This window comes from Pseudorasbora parva, chromosome 15, assembly GCF_024679245.1.
Source record: "Pseudorasbora parva isolate DD20220531a chromosome 15, ASM2467924v1, whole genome shotgun sequence".
NCBI lineage: Eukaryota > Metazoa > Chordata > Actinopteri > Cypriniformes > Gobionidae > Pseudorasbora > Pseudorasbora parva.
Window position 1 is genome coordinate 176,752 of NC_090186.1, and position 14,498 is coordinate 191,249.

The window sequence follows — 14,498 nt, forward strand, 5'->3', positions numbered from 1 at the left end:
CTCTCATATCTTTCTGATGATCCTGAAGGTTTGCTCATGTGTTCTGGAGGAGAGCTGGACCTCTCGTATCTATCTGATGATCCTGAAGGCTTGCTCATGTTCTGGAGGAGAGGTGGACCTCTCGTATCTTTCTGATGATCCTGAAGGTTTGCTCATGTGTTCTGGAGGAGAGCTGGACCTCTTGTATCTTTCTGATGATCATGAAGGTTTGCTCATGTGTTCTGGAGGAGAGCTGGACCTCTCGTATCTTTCTGATGATCCTGAAGGTTTGCTCATGTCTTCTGGAGGAGAGCTGGACCTCTCGTATCTTTCTGATGATCCTGAAGGTTTGCTCATGTGTTCTGGAGAAGAGCTGGACCTCTCATATCTTTCTGATGATCAGGAAAGTTTGCTCAGGGGTTCTGGAGGAGAGCTGGACCTCTCGTATCTTTCTGATGATCCTGAAGGTTTGCTCAGGGGTTCTGGAGGAGAGCTGGACCTCTCGTATCTTTCTGATGATCCTGAAGGTTTGCTCATGTGTTCTGGAGGAGAGCTGGACCTCTCGTATCTTTCTGATGATCCTGAAGGTTTCCTCATGTGTTCTGGTGGAGAGCTGGACCTCTCGTATCTTTCTGATGATCCTGAAGGTTTGCTCATGTGTTCTGGAGGAGAGCTGGACCTCTCGTATCTTTCTGATGATCCTGAAGGTTTGCTCATGTGTTCTGGAGGAGAGCTGGACCTCTCGTATCTTTCTGATGATCCTGAAGGTTTGCTCGTGTTCTGGAGGAGAGCTGGACCTCTCGTATCTTTCTGATGATCCTGAAGGTTTGCTCATGTGTTCTGGAGGAGAGCTGGACCTCTCGTATCTTTCTGATGATCCTGAAGGTTTGCTCATGTGTTCTGGAGGAGAGCTGGACCTCTCGTATCTTTCTGATGATCCTGAGGGCCTGCTCATGTGTTCTGGAGGAGAGCTGGACCTCTCGTATCTTTCTGATGATCCTGAAGGTTTGCTCATGTGTTCTGGAGGAGAGCTGGACCTCTCGTATCTTTCTGAGGATCCTGAAGGTTTGCTCATGTGTTCTGGAGGAGAGCTGGACCTCTCATATCTTTCTGATGATCCTGAAGGTTTGCTCATGTGTTCTGGAGGAGAGCTGGACCTCTCGTATCTTTCTGATTATCCTGAAGGTTTGCTCATGTGTTCTGGAGGAGAGCTGGACCTCTCGTATCTTTCTGATGATCCTGAAGGTTTGCTCATGTGTTCTGGAGGAGAGCTGGACCTCTCGTATCTTTCTGATGATCCTGAAGGTTTGCTCATGTGTTCTGGATCTCCCCCTGTTCTGAGTCTGTACAGTTGGTGTAACTCCAGAACTGGTTGGCTGTACACTGATTAAACCTGATCTGACTATTATATTGTGGCTAAACTGAGGGATTATCAATTTAGTGTGAGTTAGTGGCTTAATTTAAATGGTCAAAATTTTAGCATGACAAAGATACATGGCATTCAGAAAATTAAACTGGCAAACTTTTTTATGTGCTGGTGTTTTTGTATTATTATTATTTTATGTACTGCACTGTATAATCTTGGGAAACAAAACATAACGACCTTTACAAACACATATAGTATGCAGATTATGTATTAAGGGAGATTATTAACATCTTGCATGTTCTGGGGTAACCTTAAAAGCATTTATACACGTACAGCCTACAAGTGTTATTAACATTGCACTCAACAAACATGTTCTCTTCTACTCATGTTTTTCTTTTCTTTCTGAATTGCCTTTAATCCGAATATAAAGATAAATACTTCAACCCTAATGTCAGAGAAGCACGTTTCACAATTCATCTTGAAAGTTTTCTGTTGACGAACTCTTTAATGATTCAATCACTGTGCCTAAAAATAACCAGCCTTCCCCATTTGTTAAAATTCATATGGCATAAACATCACATTGCAGTGATTGCGTGTGAAATATCATTGTACACATGGTGTGTTTGTCTTTTTTCATTACTTCAAAGCTGGTCGGTGAGCTGAATGCTCTTCTGATGTGGAGTCACGGTGGCATCTATGATTTACGAACATCCAAATGAAGTATGACATATGGCAAGGGATTTGAGTCAAACAAACTCAATCCTGATCACATCTCGCCCTGTCAGATCAAAGCCTGTCTGTCAGCTCCCAGTCTGGCATGGCAGAGACGGCTGTGAAGACTCAAAGGTGATTTGGGGAAGCAGCATTAGGTGAAGAATGGTATAATAACGTGATATTGTAGGAAAGAGCAACGAGCTGTGAGAAAGCAGTAAAAGAGATCCAGAGGCTCAGTGGGAGATTAGTTCACGTCACTGACATATGTGGCCTTATTTATAGCCAGCAGATCCCCTGCCCGAGGGCTACTTACAGAGGCATTACTGGAGACCTGAGATATGTGTGGAATAAGACTCGGTGCTTTCTTTCTGAAACAAACATCACATTCACACACCGCTAAATAAAGGTCTAAAGACCTACAGCAGATTTCTGCTGTCTGGGGAACATGAGCAGGACATTACCATGTGGAATCACAATAACTAGCTGTATTACAGTAATCGTGTCTATTTACACAATAATTCATATATCACTTTCTGGATTATTTTGCATTAGCAGTTTGTCTGGTTGTGTAGTGATGTGATTTAAAGTGATGTGAAAGTCATCACTGATATCTGGGCTTTAATTTCTGAGTGATTAGTGATCTGATTGGCAGTGAATCTCCGGAGAGCATCCGTCCCAGTGGACCTCGGCACAATCATGTTTCAGCAAGTCTAAGAGTTAACGTTTACAATCATCATCATATTTGTATATGTGGCTCAGAGGAACACAGTTATAATTTTGAGAAGTTTTGTAAAAGACCTATTAAAATAGCATCTGTTGGTCAGAGCGATGAGAGCGATGAGGGCTAATGAAATGGAGTGTGTTTCTGGGGGAGAGACTCTGGGATATTTGGGAGAACGTTTGATCTCACCCCCCATTGACTACCATACTATGTTAATTAAAGGGGGTGAGATCTGCTCGGTTACAAACATTCTTCCAAATATCTTCCTTTGTGTTCAGCAGAACAACTATATTTATACAACCCTTACTTGAGGGTGAGTAGATGACAGAATTTTCATGTTTGGGTTAGCCATCCCTTTAAGGACTTATTTTATTTATTCTGAATACTTACTTTCATTGGAAATCCATTGGTATTAAAATGTCCTAAGCATGGACTGTTTTAGAAGCGGTGTTTTTATTGCCAATACTACATACAGAAACAATCATTTAAAGGACCAGGGACCACAAACCATACGAGCTAGCGCTGATGTAATGATTAGAACTTCATTAACAATACAAAACAATTCTTACTTTATGGCATATTGCAGTGGTTATTTGGTGAATAAAGTGATTCATCGGTGCATATCATTATTGTGTTAATAATCTTGAATCAGAGTAACTTCATCTCTTCTCTGATGACGAGGGCGGAGCCAACTGTCACTCACATGAGATCCACCAATAGCAAACCACAGCCATCCAATCAATTCCACACAGACACCATCAAGCCCCGCCTTCATTTACTCGATATACGGCACAATAGAGGAGAAAAGACCAGCATGACTTCCCTCATATAATAACAGTAATAATAATAATAATAATAATAATAATAATAATAATATGTTCATTTTTTTATAGTGCCTTTCAAGAACAAAGGTCGCTTCACAATGGAGTACCAAAGTACAATCAATTTACGATCATCCAGTCAGCCTGTTCATTATAGCAAATAAACAAGCAGCTGTACAACAAATAACGACAGATAGACAAAAACAACAAAGAAGTTATAGAATCAAAGAGAACATTAATACAATAAGTAGTCAGGTAGCATAACATGAAGAAGTGTGAGATCACTTGAAGGCTGAGAAGGTGCGAGAAAGATAACTATTTACTGAGCTAAGAGAATGTTGGGATTTAATAGTGTGGAGCGTAGGATATTTGGGGCAGCTTATTCCATAATTTAGGGCCAATAACACTAAAAGCCCTTCCTCCCACAGCAGAGCATTTAAACTGGGGTCCGGCCGGCAGGTTTTCATTGCTGGATCTGAGGGTCCGGGCAGGAACATATGGTTGCACTGACTCAGCATGGTATTGTGGTGCAGTGCCAAGACTGGCTTCATAGACTGAAACTAACAGTTTCAACTGGAAGTGAAGTTGGTTGAGGATGAGAGGGATGTGTGCAGAGTTTGATGAGCTGAAAATATCATCTCATGCCAAATTCTGTGATTCAGGGCCAATCAACAGGATTTCAGTTTTATCAGTATTAAGCTGTAAGAAGTTATCAGTTACCCAGGATTTAAGTTCCTGAAGGCAGGAGTTAACAGAAGTAGAAGGATAAGCTGAGTTGGGTTTAACTGTGAAATAAATCTGAATATCATCAACATAACTGTGAAAGTAAAGACCATGGCGTCTGATTATCTGACCTAGTGGCAGCACATAAACAAGAAATAAGAGCGGACCAAGTACAGAGCCTTGAGGTACACCATGAGTGATAGTAGCGGTACTGGATGGGTCTTGACCTATCCTAACACACTGCTGTCTATCTGATAGACACGAGCTCAACCACTGAAGAGCAGCACCAGTGACGCCGATCGCAGACCGTCGGGAAAGGAGCGGAGTGTCAAAGGCAGCACTGAGATCGAGCAGAACTAGGACACGGTGGGCACCAGAAGCAGAAATCAGGAGGAGGTCCTTTAGCTCTTTTAAAAGTGCTGTATCAGGGCTGTGATAGGGACGCAAACCTGACTGAAGTGGGTTAAAAAGATTATTTTGCTCTACCTGTGACTGCAGTTGTACTACGCCAACCTTCTCAAGCTATTTGGCAATGAATGGGAGATTTGTAATTGGCCTGTAATTGTTCTGATTAGGGTTATCAGGGTCAGACTTCTTTAGCATTGGAGTGACCGCTGCTACTTTTAGATCATGCGTAACATAACCAGTGGCAAGAGATATATTTATAATATAACTAATGTTGAATAAATGACGGCAGAAGGGTTTTTAGAAGGTATGTTGGAATAGGATCAAGTGTGCAAAAGATGTATTTTAACCTGTGTGTGTGTGTGTGCGTTAAAAGTGTTGAGTGGATGACCGATCAGACATGGAGTTAAACAGGAAGGGGAAGTTGGAGAAAACGTTTGATAAAGGTTATCGATATTTTGTAGAAAAATGACTGAAAACTTTCACAGAGATCAACAGAGCCAGTAATAGTTATGGATAACCAGTAACCAGTTTAACCAGTTTGTTTATTTCAGAAAAGAGAGCTTTCAGTTTGGCTTTGTTGAAGACAGGTGAGAGATAGTGAGAACATGCAATGCTAAGAGCTCCTCTATATTCCTCGGCTGAATCTGAAAAGGCCATGGCATGCACACGAAGGGAGGGTTTCAGTCTTTAGAGACGCCTACATTTTGTTTTCAAAAAACTCAGTTCAGGAGTGAACCAACGAGAGGAATGAGTAGATGGAAACGTTCTAGTTATTTTATGATGACGCTATATTTAAATTAATTAGCATCTGTAAAACTGCATTCTACCATCTTAAATATATATCTACATTACGGCATAGGGCTGGGCGATATGGCCCGAAAAAATTATAACGATATAATTTTCCATATCAGTCGATATCGATAAATATCAAAATAAATGTAAATTCTTTATTTCTTTAAAGTTTAAAGGCATATGTTTGCTCCTGAGTGAAAGATGTAGAAAACAGACAGTTAGCTGTGGTTTAAACTATCCTTTATTGTCAAAACATGACAAACACTTCCCGAACAAGTGAACAGTTTATTAAAACTGAGGTAGATTTATTTATTAAAATCTTTATTGTGGTCAGCATTTTTTTACTCTACACTGTATATCAATAATATCAGTACTTATTGTGTAAGTAGTAAACGCAAACGGGCAAAAAAAAGGTCCACTGTGCATCTCTCTCTCTCTCACACACACACACACACACACACACACACACACACACACCTCAGCGACAGTGGGCTGGTCTCGAGAGGAGGGAGAGAGCTAAGTTCAGTGTAGTGTTGTCACGATACCAGACTAAAATACCTCGATACCGATACTAACACGATACAACTGTAAAAAAAAAAACAGATAATATGATTAATATGACAACAGAACTTATTATTCATTGTTTTATTTTTTTTAACTAAAATCCCCTTGTCCAGCAGTTCCTGCGCCGGTTTTGCCCATTCCTCCTCTTACTGCTGTAATAACGGCCGATGTGAAGATCCTCACAGAGATCATCATTATCAATCATTATCATTCACTAACCTTTCACTTCTCAACAGGTTGGGATGACCAGATCTTATTTTATGATTCGAGTAATTTAATATTTTTAAAAATGTAATCTTATAATTATAATATAGATTTTTAATTGTATCTGTTTTTAAAAATAAGCAAAAAAATTAAATTACAAACAATATGACAAACAGTTCTTTATTTTTCAGCTTTATTAGGTCTATTTAATAGTCTATTTAACTCTACACTGATTCTTAATAAATATATTGAGTTATTTAGCCAAGCATGTGGTGGTTTTCTATTTTTCACTGTTTGCTTAACATTAATCCCAGAATATTAGGTCTGGCTTAAGACCTGCTCTGATCTCATTACCTCAGCTGTAGGCTACGCGTTCACTAAAGACATCGACTGTGTTTACCTGATTACTCGCCAGATCGGGCATTTTTACTTATTTTTGACCATTCAGACCCAAATAATAATCCGCGAAAGAAATGAATGGCGATCGCTTGTTCGTTGTCTGAAAGGCGCCTGCGCGCGCTTCAGGTCAGAGTCCCGCGCCGCGCTTTTTCTCCTCATGCACACATATTTCTGTTACGTTCTTCGTCATGCGTTGCGCGTATATATTTAACTCTTCTGCTTCTAATGTTTATTGAGCGGCTGAAGAAGAGCTCTGCACACACGTCCTGACACCTGCTGTCACGTACATCCACCGAAATGAAGAAATACAGCTCATAGGCGCTGTCCTCTTTAAAGTACCGCTACTAATAATAGTCCATATCGTACCGTTTATAATAGCAGAGTATCGCAATAGTTTTCTAGCACCGGTATATCGTGCAACACTAGTTCAGTATTTGTAGATCTCCAGTAAGGGCTGTCTAGTCTATTTTATTCATTTTAAACATTTTAAACTCTTTTGATACAGGCGATGCAGAGTTATTAATAAATGATCAAAGACAATTATGATAGCGATCGTGTACAAGACCGATGTTTTAGTGATTATAGTTTGGAACAGTTAGCGTTAGCTTGTTGTAAGTCACAAACCCGCAGCTAACAAGGTAATAAGCCTGTGTGTGAATGAAGTTAATGCAGATTTACCGCTGTGTTGGGCTCAATGTTATATGGAAGAACTTCGAAGAAGCAGGAAACTTTAATAATTAAATTCCATGTGGTGAACGTGAACCTATGATATTGATAAGCAGTCCACGCACGTCGCTGTTTTCTGTCGGATGGGATCGCCAAAATATCTCCAAACCGCTGAAGTTGAGCGAACTAACTTGTCAGTGATATCTGTGTCCTCTGAGCTGGTCATGAGCTCTGAGTTTTCTTCACTATCGCTTATTTTTCTCGCTCCGCTTCACTCCGATCCTCTAAGCCCGTCAGCCACAGACTGTAAACATTACCGCGTGCCGCACCCAGAAGCCCGTCTGCAGAACGCAGCATTAGGCATAGCGCGTAAGCATTATATCGAGAATTTATCGAACTGTTGTTATCGTTTTATCGCCCAGCCCTATTACGGCACATGCTCTCAGTGCCAAATGCTGAACAGTTAGTCGATGCGTTCATGAGCTCAAGGCTAGATTACTGTAATGCTCTACTGGGTGGTTGCCCTGCTCGCTTAATAAACAAACTCCAGCTGGTCCATGATTGATAGATAGATAGATAGATAGATAGATAGATAGATAGATAGATAGATAGATAGATAGATAGATAGATAGATAGATAGATAGATAGATAGATAGATAGATAGATAGATAGATAGATAGATAGATAGATAGATAGATAGACAGACAGACAGACAGACAGACAGACAGACAGACAGACAGACAGACAGACAGACAGACAGACAGACAGACAGACAGACAGACAGACAGACAGATAGATAGATAGATAGATAGATAGATAGATAGATAGATAGATAGATAGATTATTGTAATGCTCTACTGGGTGGTTGCCCTGCTCGCTTAATAAACAAACTCCAGCTGGTCCAAACCGCAGCAGCTAGAGTTCTTACTAGAACCAGGAAGTATGATCATATTAGTCCAGTTCTGTCAACACTGCACTGGCTCCCTATTAAACATCGCAGACATTTTAAAATCCTGCTTATTCCTCAAAGCACTAAATGGTTTAGCTCCAGTACTTAAGCGAGCTCTTAACACATTATACTCCATCACGTCTACTGCGGTCTCTAAACTCTGGCCAGTTGATCATACCTAGAATATCTAAATCAACTGCAGGCGGTCGATCATTTTCCTATTTAGCTCCTAAACTCTGGAACAGTCTTCCTAGCATGGTTGGGGAAGCAGACACACTCTGTCAGTTTAAATCTAGACTAAAACACATCTCTTTACTATGGCACACACACAGAACATTATTAACTTTCTTTACATTATCAGAAAAACAGCATCCACACTAATGTTAGTCTCTCTGTTTATCAAGAGGTTTACTGCAGTCGGCCGGATCCAGGCCATGTCCGGATCAGATGAGACAACTTCAGCTCATCTATAACCTGTGATAGAGACACTTCAGCTCATCTATAACCTGATAGAGACACTTCAGCTCATCTATAACCTGTGATAGAGACACTTCAGCTCATCTATAACCTGTGATAGAGACACTTCAGCTCATCTATAACCTGTGATAGAGACACTTCAGCTCATCTATAACCTGTGATAGAGACACTTCAGCTCATCTATAACCTGTGATAGAGACACTTCAGCTCATCTATAACCTGTGATAGAGACACTTCAGCTCATCTATAACCTGTGATAGAGACACTTCAGCTCATCTATAACCTGCAATAGAGACACTTCAGCTCATCTATAACCTGTGATAGAGACACTTCAGCTCATCTATAACCTGTGATAGAGACACTTCAGCTCATCTATAACCTGTGATAGAGACACTTCAGCTCATCTATAACCTGTGATAGAGACACTTCAGCTCATCTATAACCTGTGATAGAGACACTTCAGCTCATCTATAACCTGTGATAGAGACACTTCAGCTCATCTATAACCTGATAGAGACACTTCATCTCATCTATAACCTGTGATAGAGACACTTCAGCTCAGCTATAACCTGATAGAGACACTTCAGCTCATCTATAACCTGATAGAGACACTTCAGCTCATCTATAACCTGTGATAGAGACACTTCAGCTCATCTATAACCTGATAGAGACACTTCAGCTCATCTATAACCTGCGATAGAGACACTTCAGCTCATCTATAACCTGTGATAGAGACACTATAGCTCATCTATAACTTCAGCTCATCTATAACCTGATAGAGACACTTCAGCTCATCTATAACCTGTGATAGAGACACTTCAGCTCATCTATAACCTGTGATAGAGACACTTCAGCTCATCTATAACCTGTGATAGAGACACTATAGCTCATCTATAACTTCAGCTCATCTATAACCTGATAGAGACACTTCAGCTCATCTATAACCTGTGATAGAGACACTTCAGCTCATCTATAACCTGTGATAGAGACACTTCAGCTCATCTATAACCTGTGATAGAGACACTTCAGCTCATCTTTAACCTGTGATAGAGACACTTCAGCTCATCTATAACCTGTGATAGAGACACTTCAGCTCATCTATAACCTGATAGAGACACTTCAGCTCATCTATAACCTGATAGAGACACTTCAGCTCGTCTAAAACCTGTGATAGAGACACTTCAGCTCATCTATAACCTGATAGAGACACTTCAGCTCGTCTATAACCTGATAGAAACACTTCAGCTCATCTATAACCTGTGATAGAGACACTTCAGCTCATCTATAACCTGTGATAGAGACACTTCAGCTCATCTATAACCTGTGATAGAGACACTTCAGCTCATCTATAACCTGATAGAGACACTTCAGCTCATCTATAACCTTTGATAGAGACACTTCAGCTCATCTATAACCTGATAGAGACACTCAAGCTCATCTATAACCTGTGATAGAGATACTTCAGCTCATCTATAACCTGTGATAGAGACACTTCAGCTCATCTATAACCTGTGATATGAGACACTTCAGCTCATCTATAACCTGATAGAGACACTTCAGCTCATCTATAACCTGATAGAGACACTTCAGCTCATCTATAACCTGCGATAGAGACACTTCAGCTCATCTATAACCTGTGATAGAGACACTTCAGCTCATCTATAACCTGTGATATGAGACACTTCAGCTCATCTATAACCTGATAGAGACACTTCAGCTCATCTATAACCTGATAGAGACACTTCAGCTCATCTATAACCTGCGATAGAGACACTTCAGCTCATCTATAACCTGATAGAGACACTTCAGCTCATCTATAACCTGTGATAGAGACACTTCAGCTCATCTATAACCTGATAGAGACACTTCAGCTCATCTATAACCTGATAGAGACACTTCAGCTCATCTATAACCTGTGATAGAGACACTTCAGCTCATCTATAACCTGATAGAGACACTTCAGCTCATCTATAACCTGATAGAGACACTTCAGCTCATCTATAACCTGATAGAGACACTTCAGCTCATCTATAACCTGTGATAGAGACACTTCAGCTCATCTATAACCTGATAGAGACACTTCAGCTCATCTATAACCTGTGATAGAGACACTTCAGCTCATCTATAACCTGTGATAGAGACACTTCAGCTCATCTATAACCTGATAGAGACACTTCAGCTCATCTATAACCTGATAGAGACACTTCAGCTCATCTATAACCTGTGATAGAGACACTTCAGCTCATCTATAACCTGTGATAGAGACACTTCAGCTCATCTATAACCTGATAGAGACACTTCAGCTCATCTATAACCTGTGATAGAGACACTTCAGCTCACCTATAACCTGTGATAGAGACACTTCAGCTCACCTATAACCTGTGATAGAGACACTTCAGCTCATCTATAACCTGTGATAGAGACACTTCAGCTCATCTATAACCTGATAGAGACACTTCAGCTCATCTATAACCTGTGATAGAGACACTTCAGCTCATCTATAACCTGTGATAGAGACACTTCAGCTCATCTATAACCTGATAGAGACACTTCAGCTCATCTATAACCTGTGATAGAGACACTTCAGCTCATCTATAACCTGATAGAGACACTTCAGCTCATCTATAACCTGTGATAGAGACACTTCAGCTCATCTATAACCTGTGATAGAGACACTTCAGCTCATCTATAACCTGATAGAGACACTTCAGCTCATCTATAACCTGATAGAGACACTTCAGCTCATCTATAACCTGTGATAGAGACACTTCAGCTCATCTATAACCTGATAGAGACACTTCAGCTCATCTATAACCTGATAGAGACACTTCAGCTCATCTATAACCTGTGATAGAGACACTTCAGCTCATCTATAACCTGATAGAGACACTTCAGCTCATCTATAACCTGACAGAGACACTTCAGCTCATCTATAACCTGTGATAGAGACACTTCAGCTCATCTATAACCTGTGATAGAGACACTTCAGCTCATCTATAACCTGATAGAGACACTTCAGCTCATCTATAACCTGTGATAGAGACACTTCAGCTCATCTATAACCTGATAGAGACACTTCAGTTCATCTATAACCTGATAGAGACACTTCAGCTCATCTATAACCTGATAGAGACACTTCAGCTCATCTATAACCTGTGATAGAGACACTTCAGCTCATCTATAACCTGATAGAGACACTTCAGCTCATCTATAACCTGATAGAGACACTTCAGCTCATCTATAACCTGATAGAGACACTTCAGCTCATCTATAACCTGTGATAGAGACACTTCAGCTCATCTATAACCTGATAGAGACACTTCAGCTCATCTATAACCTGATAGAGACACTTCAGCTCATCTATAACCTGTGATAGAGACACTTCAGCTCACCTATAACCTGTGATAGAGACACTTCAGCTCACCTATAACCTGTGATAGAGACACTTCAGCTCATCTATAACCTGTGATAGAGACACTTCAGCTCGTCTATAACCTGTGATAGAGACACTTCAGCTCATCTATAACCTGATAGAGACACTTCAGCTCATCTATAACCTGTGATAGAGACACTTCAGCTCATCTATAACCTGATAGAGACACTTCAGCTCATCTATAACCTGATAGAGACACTTCAGCTCATCTATAACCTGATAGAGACACTTCAGCTCATCTATAACCTGCGATAGAGACACTTCAGCTCATCTATAACCTGTGATAGAGACACTTCAGCTCATCTATAACCTGCGATAGAGACACTTCAGCTCATCTATAACCTGTGATAGAGACACTTCAGCTCATCTATAACCTGTGATAGAGACACTTCAGCTCATCTATAACCTGTGATAGAGACACTTCAGCTCATCTATAACCTGATAGAGACACTTCAGCTCATCTATAACCTGATAGAGACACTTCAGCTCATCTATAACCTGTGATAGAGACACTTCAGCTCATCTATAACCTGTGATAGAGACACTTCAGCTCATCTATAACCTGATAGAGACACTTCAGCTCATCTATAACCTGTGATAGAGACACTTCAGCTCATCTATAACCTGATAGAGACACTTCAGCTCATCTATAACCTGTGATAGAGACACTTCAGCTCATCTATAACCTGATAGAGACACTTCAGCTCATCTATAACCTGTGATAGAGACACTTCAGCTCATCTATAACCTGCGATAGAGACACTTCAGCTCATCTATAACCTGTGATAGAGACACTTCAGCTCATCTATAACCTGTGATAGAGACACTTCAGCTCATCTATAACCTGATAGAGACACTTCAGCTCATCTATAACCTGTGATAGAGACACTTCAGCTCATCTATAACCTGTGATAGAGACACTTCAGCTCATCTATAACCTGTGATAGAGACACTTCAGCTCATCTATAACCTGTGATAGAGACACTTCAGCTCATCTATAACCTGATAGAGACACTTCAGCTCATCTATAACCTGTGATAGAGACACTTCAGCTCATCTATAACCTGATAGAGACACTTCAGCTCATCTATAACCTGATAGAGACACTTCAGCTCATCTATAACCTGTGATAGAGACACTTCAGCTCATCTATAACCTGTGATAGAGACACTTCAGCTCATCTATAACCTGATAGAGACACTTCAGCTCATCTATAACCTGTGATAGGGACACTTCAGCTCATCTATAACCTGTGATAGAGACACTTCAGCTCATCTCTAATCGATGATATGATCAAGTGATATCTGATACTGATATCGCTCAACATTAGAGCCCAAACGGCGGAAACCGAGCGCCTAAAGCAGCCAAACCCGCGTGTATTATAACGCCAGCTCCAGTAAGTTATTATTTGCGCCATCAGCATCAGTCAGCCTGTCTCTGTCTCTCGAGTTGAATGTGTTAAGCAGCTTATTGTGAATAACAGTTTGCATCCGCGGCTCTTACCTCCGGTGTGGGACGAGTCTCGATCGTCCATCGATGTCGATTAAACACACAGCGTCGCGTCCTGACACACAGCGGGTCATTACATGTCCAGCGTTTAAACTCGATCCTCATCGACACACTGTATCCACAGAGAGTGACCGAGCACAAACACATCCGCCGTGCGCGTGCTGCTGCTGAGCACCAAACACACGTGCACGAGCCGCGCGCGCTGCAGCCTCGCCAATCTGGCGAATCATCTGATAAACGGACTCGATGTTAAACTTCATATACAGAGCTTCGACAATAGACTAAACTCACAAATCAGGAACGCACAATGCGCATCATTACTTTCGTATAGAAATGTTTTATTTTATTTTAAATAAAGGACTATTGGTGGTAGATCATGCTTTGGTCTGCATGCTTTCAGGCACAAGTCATTTATTTGTTGTTTTCTGTGTTTTCTGTGTAAAGTGAATAAATGTATTTTTCTTTCCCCTTCTGAATGTTGTCCGTGTGTAGTTTCCTCAGTGTTTTCCTTATCATGGCGGCATGCTCCATTTTTTTCTGTAAATATTGTAAATACTTTTTTTTTCCTTCACAATTGAAGTGGCAGGGGTTGGGTGGCATGTTTTCTTGTTGTTCCTTTTTCTCGTGTAATGAGGGAGTTAGTTAAAGACACTGTATTTTTATTTTCTATAGGTTTATTTAACCCATTCAGACCCACTGTTACTCTTAATGAAAGAAGTAGATTTGGAAATGAAGTAGTGTGCTTAAGTGAATGATGTCTTCCTCAGCAGCTG

At 40.7% G+C, this 14,498-nt stretch overlaps 1 protein-coding gene across 1 annotated transcript in view; it reads right to left on the reverse strand.

Moving 5' to 3' along the window:
• The window catches only part of lrfn2b (leucine rich repeat and fibronectin type III domain containing 2b), an 81,743-nt gene extending 67,802 nt beyond the window's left edge, over positions 1-13,941 (reverse strand). The window contains exon 1 of the mRNA XM_067416592.1: positions 13,720-13,941. The gene's annotated coding sequence lies outside the window, so the exon portion shown is untranslated. The remainder of the gene's footprint in view (positions 1-13,719) is intronic.
• Positions 13,942-14,498: the final 557 nt, after the last annotated feature.